Source organism: Lithobates pipiens, unplaced genomic scaffold (assembly GCF_037356315.1).
Source record: "Lithobates pipiens isolate NorthernLeopardFrog02 unplaced genomic scaffold, aLitPip1_a1.2 Scaffold_25, whole genome shotgun sequence".
NCBI classification, from domain to species: Eukaryota; Metazoa; Chordata; class Amphibia; order Anura; family Ranidae; genus Lithobates; species Lithobates pipiens.
Window position 1 is genome coordinate 197,780,377 of NW_027507787.1, and position 12,324 is coordinate 197,792,700.

Here is a 12,324-nt window from a genome sequence, read left to right on the forward strand (position 1 = left end):
GGAGCCAAATTGTGATGAACAGTTCTTACCCTTCAGGGGGCTGCAGAGTAGGGATGAGCTCAGGCGTGTTCGCATGGTCCACGTGCAGAGCCCGCCAGGAAGTCGGCGCAGCGCTGCGCTAATCACAGGCAGTGAGACATTGCCCGATCTCTGCAGCCGTGCATCGGGGCAATGTCTCACTGCCTGTGATTAGCGCAGCGCAGTGCCAATTTCCTGGCGGGCTCTGCACGTAGACCATGCAAACACGCCTGAGCTCATCCTTACTGCTGAGTAAGCTGCTGCTCAAAAAAAAACATGTAGGAGACCAATGCAAAAAAAAACAGTGGGGGAGGGTTATTTTTTTAAACAGATTCAAGTGCAACATAGGAAATATACCCAATGTTTCAATTACGGGTTTGAGGGCTGTTGTATAGGATGTTAGGGAACGAGTATAGTTTTCATGGACAGAATACTTTCACAGTATATTTTTGGCTATGGGATTTTTTTCTTCTTCTACTATTAGCTTTTCAGACAGATGGCAGTCTGGCATCAGTTAAAAAAGTCTTTGTCAAGCAGTTTCAGCAATGGTGTGTTTAACCGCTTCAGCCCCGGAAGATTTTACCCCCTTCCCAACCAGAGCACTTTTTGTGATTCGGCATTGCGCCGCTTTAACTGAGAATTGTGCGGGCGTGCGACGTTGCACCCAAACAAAATTGACGTCCTTTTTTTCACATAAATAGAGTTTTCTTTTGGTTGTATTTAATCATCTCTGTGGTTTTAATTTTTTGTGCTATAAACAAAAGAAAGAGCAAGAATTTTGAAAAAATAAATAAATTATCTTTTACTTTTTTCTATAATAAATATCCCCCAAAAATATATAAAAAATCATTTTTTTCCTCAGTTTAGGCCGATATGTATTCTTCTACATATTTTTGTTAGAAAACATTGCAATAAGTGTATATTGATTGGTTTGCGCAAAAGTTATAGCACCTACAAAATAGGGGATAGTTTTATGGCATTTTTATTATTTTATTTTTTATTAGTAATGGCGGTGAGCTGCGATTTTTATCGGGACTACGACATTACGGTGGACACATCAGACACTTTTGACACTATTTTGTGACCATTGTCATTTATACGGCGATCACTGCTATAAAAATGCACTGATTACTGTGTAAAAGACACTGGCAGGGAAGGGGTTAACCACTAGGGGGCGATGAAGGGGTTAAGTGTGTCCTAGGAAGTGATTCTAACTGTGGGGGGGAAGGGTTTCAAGTCACATGACAGAGATCACTGCTCCCGATGACAGGGAGCAGTGATCTCTGTCATGATGCAGATGAGGCTTCTTTCAGGCACTTTACAGGCGCTTTTTTTTAATGGTAAAGCGCCTGAAAAATGCCCCAGTGTGAAAGAGGTGTAAAGAGTTCCTGTCGTCACTGCCTATTATTGTCTAAGGGATGTTTACATTCCTTGTGACAGGAATAAAAGTGAGCAGAATTTTTTTTTAACCACTTGCCGACCGCTGTCGGCATATATATTCGCCGGCAGAATGGCACAGCTGGGCAAAGTAACGTACCCGCGAGGTCCGTGACAGTGCCTGCGGGACCAGCAGGTTCAATTGCCATGGGGATACTCACGATCGTGTCATGGAGCTCAAGAACGGGGAGATGCTGATGTAAACAGCATCTTCCCGTTCTGCCTAATGACAGGACACTGATTGTCTGCTCCCTGTCATGGGGAGCAGCGATCAGAGTCGCGTCACACACAGCCCCTCCCCCAGACAGTTAGAAACACTCCCCTAGGACACACTTAACCCCTCCCCGCCCCCTAGTGGTTAACCCCTTCACTGCCAGTGACATTTTTACAGTAATCAATGCAGTAATGAATTTTATAACATTGATTGCTGTATTAATGCTAATGGTCCCAAAAATGTGTCAAAATTGTCCGATGTGTCCGCCATAATGTTGCAGTCATGATAAAAATCGCTGATCGCCACCATTACTAGTAAAAAAAATTATTAATAAAAATGCCATAAAACTATCCCCTATTTTGTAAACCCTATAACTTTTGAGCAAACCAATCAATAAATGCTTATTTTATTTTTTTTACCAAAAATATGTAGAAGAATACACATCGGCCTAAACTGAGGAAAAAAATTTTTTTTTATATATTTTTGGGGGATATTTATTATAGCAAAAAGAAAAAAAATTATGCTTTTTTTCAAAATTGTCACTATGCTTTTGTTTATGGCGCAAAAAATAAAAACCACAGGGGTGATCAAACACCACCAAAAGAACACTCTAGTTGCGGGAAAAAAAAGGAAATCAATTTTGTTTGGGAGCCACGTCGCAATTGGCAGTTAAAGAGACGCAGTGCCGAATCGCAAAAAGTGCTCTGGTCAGGAAGGGGGTAAATACTTCCGGGGCTGAAGTGGTTAAAGGGACAGTGTAAAAAAAATAAAAAAATAAAAACATTTAAAGCGCCCCATCCCTTCGTGTTCGCGCACAGAAGCAAACGCATCCGTAAGTCACATTGTAAACAGTGTTCAAACCACACATGTGAGGTATCACCGCTGTTGGTAGAGTGGGAGCAATAATTCTAGCACAAGACCTCCTCTATAACTCTAAACTGGTCACCTGTAGAATTTTTTAAAGCGCCGCCTATGGAGATTTTTAAGTACCGTAGTTTGTCGCCATTCCACGAGTGTGCACAATTTTAAAGCAGTGTAACATTATCTTTCACATTATACAATACTGGGCTAACTGTACTGTTTTGTTTTTCTTTAATTCATGAATGTGTATTTCTATCCCAAAAATTGCATTTGAATGACCGCTGTGCAAATGCAGTGTGATATTGCAATGATTTTTTTCTCTAGTGTCTCTGCTAAAAAAAGGTTTAGGTATGAAGGGGTAAAAGAAAAGCCGTGTAGTAAAAAAGCAGCTTTGTTACAGTCAGATCAGTAGTAAAATTAAAAGGCAATGCACAAATTAAAATTAAAGAAAAAAATCTTATAATAAACAATAAAAAGAAAGAAACAAAGGGGGTGAGTAAGGATGAGCTCCGGCGCAATCGCATACTCCACGTGCAGAGCCCGCCAGGAAGTCGGCGCGGCGCAGCACTGCGCTAATCACAGGCAGTGAGACATCGCCCTGATGTGGGGCTGCAGAGATCGGGCAATGTCTCACTGCCTGTGATGAGTGCAGCGCTGCGTCAACTTCCTGGCGGGCTCTGCACGTGGAGTATGCGAACATGGGGTCCAGGACATCTTTTGGTAGGCAAGGAAAATCTCGGTCCATTTCAGAAGATCTTACATGGCCATGGCTCGCCTTGCTGACATTCAGCGGGGACACAATCTGCCGGTAAGACGTCTTATTTGCGATTGCCCGACGCGATGGAACTCAACCTTCTATATGCTTGATAGGCTGCTCCAGCAGAAACATGCAGTTAACGTCTACCTGTATGAACTCTGTGGCAGAACAGGTTCTGGGGAGCTGTTTTTTTTTTCACCGCGCCAGTGGCTGCTCATGCGCGACGCATGCAGACTTCTGCGCCCATTTGAGGAGATCACCAAACTGGTCAGTCGCAGCCATGGCGCCATCAGTGACATGGTACCTTATGCCTTCTTTATGGAGTGTGCATTGCGTCGTGTCATTGATCAAGCTGTGGAGGAGCAGGAGCGGGAAGATGAGGAAGTCGCAATGCTGGATGAATTCCCAGGGGGGGCTACTCTATCTGAGACAAGTGAACAACAGGAGTCTGAAGAGGAGTCAGAGGAGGATGGTGCTGGGGCGGATGAGGAGGAGCAAGAAGAGCATGCTTTAAACCTTTCTGGGATCCCTGTTGTTGTGCATGGATGGGGAGAGGAGAATGAAGAGGACGACATTATCCTGGATGATGAGCAGGAGCCAGGCCACCACACCGCTTCCAGTTTAGTGCAAATGGGGGCCTTCATGCTCCAGTGTTTTAATAGGGACCCCTGTATAAAAAGCATAAGGGTCAAGGACCAGTACTGGGTGGCAACGTACTTAGACCCCCGGTACAAACACAAAATGGCGGAAATGTTACCGCCGTCACAGAGGGCTGGCAGAATGGAGCACTTCCAGGCCTTGCTTCAAGAAATGCTGCATTCTGCTTTTGCGTGCGCTGGCAGAGGAGCAATTCCCACTCCCAGAGAAGTTGCGGGTACCAATCCAACAGCGCCTGCAAGAAGAGGCCGGTTTGAAGATGTGTTGGTGACTTCGGATATGAGGTCATTCTTTCAGCCGACCCATCGACAGGTGTCATCCAGATCCAGCATCAGGGAACGCCTTGACCGTCAGGTGTCCGACTACATCGGGTTAATAGCCGATGTGGACGCTCTGAGGAGTGAGGAACCCCTGGACTACTGGGTGGGCAGGCTTGACCTCTGGCCAGAGCTTGCCCAATTTGCAATCGAACTGTTGGCTTGCCCCTCGTCCAGTGTCCTGTCCGAAAGGACGTTCAGCGCAGCAGGGGGGATCGTGATCGATAAGCGTACTCGCCTAGCTCACGACAGTGTTAACTACCTCACATTTCTAAAAATGAATGAGGCATGGATCTCGGAGGAATTCAACACATGTGACCAGTAGACCATGTATATGTCTAGAAACAATTTTTTTAATCGAGCACACAGACCTTCTTTCTTCATTTGGCTCACTTCCTTGTCCAAAAAAAGCACACCGTACTATATGCCTGTACCCTCCTGTTTGAAGAGGTTGAGCGGTGTCATATTTCTACTGGGGCTGCTACCATCCCTGTGCTGTGCTGACATCCTCCTGGGGCTGCTTATTATGAGGGGCTCCCACCATCCCTGTGCTGTGCTGACTTCCTCCTGGAGCTGTACCTCTGCTGTGCATATTATGAGGGGCTCCCACCATCCCTGTGCTATGCTCATTATGAGGGGCTCCCACCATCCCTGTGCTGTGCTGACTTCCTCCTGGGGCTGCTTATTATGAGGGGCTCCCACCATCCCTGTGCTATGCTGACATCCTCCTGGGGCTGCTTATTATGAGGGGCTCCCACCATCCCTGTGCTGTGCTGACTTCCTCCTGGGGCTGTACCTCTGCTGTGCATATTATGAGGGGCTCCCACCATCCCTGTGCTATGCTCATTATGAGGGGCTCCCACCATCCCTGTGATATGCTTATTATGAGGGGCTCCCACCATCCCTGTGCTATGCTGACATCCTTCTGGGGCTGCTTATTATGAGGGGCTCCCACCATCCCTGTGCTGTGCTGACTTCCTCCTGGGGCTGTACCTCTGCTATGCATATTATGAGGGGCTCCCACCATCCCTGTGCTATGCTCATTATGAGAGGCTCCCACCATCCCTGTGCTATGCTGACTTCCTCCTGGGGCTGCTTACGGTGCAGGTGTCAGTGCTGTATATCACGGTGCTGGTGTCAGATCACTCTATCACGGTGCAGGTGTCATTGCTGTATGTCACGCTGCTGATGTCAGTGCTGTATATCACGGTGCTGGTGTCAGTGCTGTATATCATGGTGCTGGTGTCAGTGCTTTATGTCACGCTGCTGATGTCAGTGCTCTCTATCACGGTGCTGGTGTCAGATCACTCTATCATGGTGCATGTGTCATTGCTGTATGTCACGCTGCTGATGTCAGTACTCTCTATCACGGTGCTGGTGTCATATGACTCTATCACGGTGCAGGTGTCATTGCTGTATGTCACGCTGCTGGTGATCATCTCCTGCACCCTCTTCTTTGCCTATCCTGACCTTCCCTCTCCTCCATTGCCTTCATACGCTCCACAGTCCTGAATTGTCACAACAATTTCACATATAAAAAAAGAATGCTTGTAGTTGTCGATCCCAGATTCACCTCATACATGTGTTATGTCATTGGCCATGTGGTGGGACTATATTTGCACAGCTAGTAATTATTTTGTGGCTGCAAATTTGACCTGTAGGTTTGCAAAGTTCGCCTCCCATTGAAGTCAATGGGGCCCGCCGCGAACGTTACGGTTCGTGAACTATCGGCCGCGTTCGCGGTCCGCGTTCGCGAAACGTCCCGTCGGAAGTTCGTCCATCACTATTGCTGACACAGATGTTAGCCCTAATAAGGAATTTCGGGTTAAGTGAAGATCTGTGAACTAAGGATGAGTTCCGGCGTGTTCACACACCCCACGTGCAGAGTCCTGCACTAACTGATCTCTGCAGCCAAGGAATGTTTCACTGCCTGTGATTAGCGCAGCGCGGTGCCAACTTCCTGGTAGGCTCTGCACGTGGGGTGGGCGAGCACGCCGGAGCTCATCCTTACTGTGAACATTGGGGGGGGGGCACACAAGAGAATTCACAGAATTAAAACACAGCTTGACTCTAATCTCTCTCAATGTACAGTCACACATCTCCCTACTGCAGCTCATACACATGAACATTATGGCTGCTGTCTGTGCCCACCCTTTTATAATGATAGTCTGAGTTAAGCTGGCCATACATTATGCAATTTTCTTGTTCAATTTCCTTTCGATTTACCTTCAACTATGTAGTATAAGGGCCTGCCTGATTGTGTACAAATTAAAAGTGTTTAGGTTTGACCTCATATTATATGGTTTTGGCAAATCTAAAGGAAAATTGTACAAGACAATTGTGTAATGTATGGCCAGCCTTATCCAGCTTCCTCCCTCCCTTATTATTGTCTGCTGGACAAGGTTAAAGAGGGCACAAGGCATTATGGGTGAGAGCCATAATTTGCCCAACTGTTGAACTATATATTTCTTTGTCCATGCCCAATGACTAATTTCTTTTTTCCAGGGCCTCAATTTATAAAAGGATCATAAAAATACCATAGATTCCGCTTTTAACTTCATAAATATTGTACTAGCACTGGCAGCTGATGCGTATCACACCTTGATAATCATTGGTACTAAAATAAAGATGGTGCAAAGTGTAGTAATTACTAGAAGCCCATGATATTTCTAGGTAACTAGGTTAGTGAACACGATTGTTAATCGGTTGCTGTTCACCTTGCACAAATCATTTGCATTTTCCACAACCAAAATAAGCCCAGTAAAGTACATTCCACCAAAACTAGCACTAAAAGACGTTTCTATGCATTGCTATCAAGGGTTAAAGCCCCACCTTTAAAGTCAGCTGCTCCAACCTAAGTGATCAGGTTATTTAGTAAGGGTTGGTTGGCTGATTGAGTGAGTTGCCAGGCTGTGTAGTGTCAGTAGTTGTGGGCAAAGATGTGGAAAAGCCTTTTAGTTTTCACTTTACTGATCGTGTCTTCAGTTGCAAATGCTGGTGAGTGATGGTATATATTTTTGTACAACCTCTCCTTTGATCTATTTAAAAATTTGCTAAACCATTTACCTCCTTTTCTTCCTTTCCACACCCTTCTAGAGTTCAACTATGTACCTATCGTGAATGTTGTGCTAGGTTTTCCCTTCCATCAAGCTGAGATAAATTTATTTTATTTTTCCTAACTTTTTACTGTGTTTTGCAGTCCTTGGCATGTCCCAATATTTTTCACCATCTAACTTCCAATAAAAATGTAGCCATGATGAGGGGAGAACTTCTCAGTTTGTAATATTGGGTATGGTGGCTGTGGCTATTGGGGCAGAGAAAGATGTTGCGATGTGAATGTGAGACTCCTTTCACACTGTAGGTGTTTTTCAGGTGCTAAAGCGCCCAAAAAACTCAGATGCAATCCTAGTGTGAAAGCCTGAGTGCTTTCACACTGGGGGGCTATGCTGGCAGGGTGTCACAAAGTCCTGCAAGCAGCTTCTTTGCAGCGCTGTAGGAGTGGTGAATACACTGCTCCTAAAGCGCCCCTGTCCATTGAAAGCCATGGGCCACGCTGCTAGCAAAGCTGTGTGGTGGGGGTGTTTATTTTATTTTTTGCTGCTAGTGGGGGTTAAAACTGCCCTGCTAGTGGCCGAATAGCACTGCTAAAATGACTGTAAAGCATCGCAGAAATTGTGTGTGTGTGTGTGTGTGTGTGGCGGAATAGAATAGTGCCAATCCTTACCCTTCCTAGGGAGCCTGTATAACATAGCTGCGCAAAAAAAAAACCTCTGAAAAGAACCTTTTGCACCTCCTGTAGCTGTGTTATATTAAGGCTCATATGGTGCTTTTTATTTTTTCCTCTTTCTCCCCCCCCCCCCCCCAAACTCCCTTTCTGTTATCCTATGTGTCCATGCAAACATGGACCTTTATCAGTAAGGATGAGCTCCGGCGTGTTTGCACACCCCACGTGCTGAGCCCGCCAGGAAGTCGGCACTACGCTAATCACAGGCGGTGGGACATTTCCTATTGCATGGCTGCAGAGATCGGGGAATTGTCTCACTGCCTGTGATTAGCGCAGCACGGTGCCTACTTCCTGATGGCTCTGCACGTGTGGTGTGAGAGCACGCCAGAGCTTATCCTTTATCAGCAGTGTAGTTTATGGGCTGTTTTCTGATTGCCCTAAAATCGTATTCAGGAGTCGTTTTTTCTGACCACAAATGCTGATAAATGCTCAAACGTCTATGGGGGGGGAAAGACAAAAAAAGTCAAAAGGCTCACTGCAAAGCTACTAGTGTTTTTATAACGGTTTTAATGTCCAGTGTGCATGGAGCCTTAATGGCAAAACTACATATGGGGTGCGTGGGGGTTTTTTTTTTTTTTTTTTCCCATTACAATACACAGTAGCATGTTACTTTGCAGTGTGATGCTGGCATGCTGAGGTGCATTTTGTTTCCTTGAGAATAAATGGCTCTGTAGCACAGAAACGCCATATGGATCCCTTGCACCACACATTGCATCTTTTATTTACTGCTATATGCAGAACACTATATAGGAAGCTCTTTTCTTCTAAACCTAGTATTCAAATAATGGGTGCTTAATCCATGATTTGCATGCTGTATTGGGTAGATTTATTGCATGGTGTTCATATATATTTTTCCTTTGTTCCTCCTTTTAATCCAGATACACACGAAGACCTTCTTGAAGCTATCAAAGATGTAGAAAATGCTGCTACAAAGTTGATGGATTATGAGACCCAAAAAATATTTTTTGCAGTACAAAAAAGAATTTCAGCTATGTTGAGAAGTACTGAACTGAGCCCTGAACAGCTCTCTTCAGCTATCAGACTTGTTAATTTGATATCAAAAAGAATGGCGGAAGGACACCTCAAACTGCATCATATAAAACGTTTCATAGACTTTGCACTGTCCAGCAGGCTGAAAAAACTTCTATCCACATGGGACGCTGGACTCTTGAAGCTGCATTAGGTAATTTGTGCATGGTTTATTGCTGAGTGTATAAAGTTTGATGCACATATTTGACTATAGGAAACACTGCAGTCCTCACTTGTTTATACTCTGTTCTGTCTGCCCTTATTGTAGGTACTGTACTTGGCTGAAAGTCATGCTTCTCCCATGTAACTCTGTTTTTAGAACACTTTTTTTTTTTTTTTTTTTGCCTGTAGATGTGTTTAGGTGCCGAATTACCTTGCACATTGTGTGAATAAGCCATCAAAGTTTCTACATGCAACCAGTATTTCTGTCTTTACCAAAGTTCTGTCTGGATTCTTGGTTCTCATGCATTGTACTGTCCTTGGTGCTGCTACCATTACAGCAACATTCTGGTATATGCAATGTACAGTTCTGCCACCCTAGGCCAAATGTCTTGTCACCATTGCTTCAAATATTTGCAGTTGGCAAGGCTTGGTCTTGCAGCAACTAAAGGCAATACACGATCTGACAGATTGTACTGGTCAGAGGTGCCATTTTGGGAAATTAAGATTGTTATAGAAAACCTACAGTCTACATTGGCTATGCATACTCATTTGCTAAAAGCATTTTAACATGGTGGTATTAGTGTAAAACCAACTTGTCTGTGACCTATAGCTTATTGTTGGGTTTCTCTAACTTTCCCAGAAAAAAATAATGGACTCTTGTGTCCCTATAGAAAACCACTACTGCAATGTTCCAATTTTTAGCTAAATGTTTTCACAAGTGTTTAAATGTGACTGAGGCTTATAATGGTTCCACAACATTTTTAACCTACTGGTGCTTGTGTATAGGAAGAAATCGGTCCTATCGCACCAGATTCTCCACCTCTGAGCTGTGTAACGGCCCTTGAGATCTTCAGATCCCACTTTCATAAACTGGACGTTTGACAGAACGGTTGTATGCTGTGATGAGAAGCCGAGAACATTTTCTCAGCTACATAAACAAGTGCGCACACACTAGCGCTCAGCTGTGATCCTCATGGGTTTTACTTTCATAAACAGACACTATATATTGAAGCAATAAATGGATATCTGGCCTTATTAGCCCTACAATGATGTGTCAAACTGGTCAATTAACTTTATTGGGGGGAGGGTGGCATTGTAGCAGCAGACAGACCAGGCTAGGGGACCCCCCATCACTCCAGCCTGCACCTTTCACCATACCTGGCCCCCAGCTCACTTAACCCTTCAGGGAGAGATCAGGTTGGGGGGGGGGATTTGATGTCCTTGCACAGAGTTCTGCAGCCCAACCTTTTAGGACAGATAGATGAGGGGGTGGCGCCACTGATGAAACCTCACCAAAAATTGGTATATAATGTGTTGTGTATACCGCTGTGACTGTTTTGTTGAAGGGGTTTCCATTTTCTGAAGAGAAGTTTTCATGCCCTGATTTGACTGAAGGCCCATTTACATAATTATAAATTTATAAATTATGTTAAAGTGGTTGTTAACCCTTACAAACCACTTTGACCTACAGGTAAGCCTAGATTAAGGCTTGCCTGTAGGTCCAAGCAATATCTCCTAAACCTATATGGTTTAGGAGATATTTGCCCGAAAACGGGCACCGCTGTCTATGGCGCACTGAGCGTGGCATTCTCAGCGACGGAGCTGCCGCGCGTGTCGGCTCCCGTGCGCATGCTCGGGAGTGACGTCATCGCCGAATGACGGCGGCGGAGCTGCGAGACCCCACCAACAAGATGGATGCGGCGGACTACAGGGGACAGCGGTGACTTCGCTGGCTCCTGTGTCAGGCAAGTGACACATAATGGGCTACTATGCGATGCATGGTAGTCCATTATGCTTTGCCTTTGCAGGGAATGAAAGGGGAAGTAAACTCATCAGGGTTTACTTCCTCTTTAAGCAGTCTATTTAAACCAAAATGGTATGCATCCTGATTTGTTATCCCTTTTCAGAGAAAAGCACTGTAGATGTACAATATGTTTTGGTGCATTACCTTGCATTTAAAGTAACATGCCTTATGTTCTGTGAAAGTCCTTTTTGAGGGGGGGGAAATTGGGAGCTGTAATAGCTTTGCTTGTTTCTCTGGCTAAAGTGGGGTGACCAGATGTTTCTGGGGACAGACCCTGAACTGAGGACACTGTCCCCGGATTGCAGGGGTGGTGCCAGGTGCACCTTGGGCCCCACACACACGTGTGTGTGTGTGTGTGTGTGTGTGTGTGTGTGTGTCAGCTTTCACTTAATTGCTGGGTGCCTGCTGTCACAAGTCCCGCTTCCTGGTTTTGACAGACGGCACACTTGTAGATGTCACATGTCCTGGCATTGGACCATAGGTAGGAGCCAGTCCAGGAGGTGGGACTTGTGTGACTGGCAATTCAAATTAAAGCTGACACACCAACCCCGGATCAATGGTGATTCAGTCAGCTCGTCTCTCCTCTCCTGAACGCTGCATTATGTAGCGCACTTCTTTTTTTTTTTTTTTTTTTTTTTTTTTTTTCTCTCTCGTATGTGTTAGGTGGGAAGGGAGACTAAAGATTGAGTTCTCCTTTAAGACTAAGTGTAACAAGTCTTGGGTTCCCTCACCTTTCATCTAATGTATTAAAGTACTTGCCCATTCTAATTCGCAACAATCTGGTCACATGATCCCACAGCTCAGTAAGCAGCTGCTGCAGGGGAGGGAGCACCAACAAGGTGTAAACTTTGTAAACCTTTTGTATCTTTCAGATAATGTGAAAAGGGCTATGAACTTGTTTAAAGCACCACTGTTCTAATGTCTAATCTTTGTATTTCAGGTAACAATTTGACTGTAATGGCTGGAATTATGAGCATTGATCATCTGGACTACATTCATCGCTGCCAGCTGAACAATTGGGAGATGGATTTTTTTTTTTTTTTTTTTTTTTTTTTTTATTTGGATGACCTGGCTGCTTTCTGTAAAAGTCATGATGTGGTGTAAAGGGCAGATCATCTCAAACAGGCTAGAAGATCTATAAATGGTTACGGAACCTTTTCTAGCGTAACTTGCAATTTTGAATGTTATGCTGTTCTCTATTACTTGACTAGTTTTAAGACCTTGTGTTTTTTTTTTTTTTTTTGTTTTTTTTAAATAAATTTTTATATTTTAAATATCTTGTGT

At 44.5% G+C, this 12,324-nt stretch overlaps 1 long non-coding RNA gene across 1 annotated transcript; it reads left to right on the forward strand.

The window, feature by feature from the left end:
* The first annotated feature begins 7,148 nt into the window (after window positions 1–7,148).
* On the forward strand, window positions 7,149–12,039 carry LOC143929983 (uncharacterized). Its single transcript, XR_013262680.1, has 3 exons — window positions 7,149–7,258; window positions 8,924–9,228; window positions 11,981–12,039. It is a non-coding gene; the product is annotated as an uncharacterized LOC143929983 (long non-coding RNA).
* Window positions 12,040–12,324: the final 285 nt, after the last annotated feature.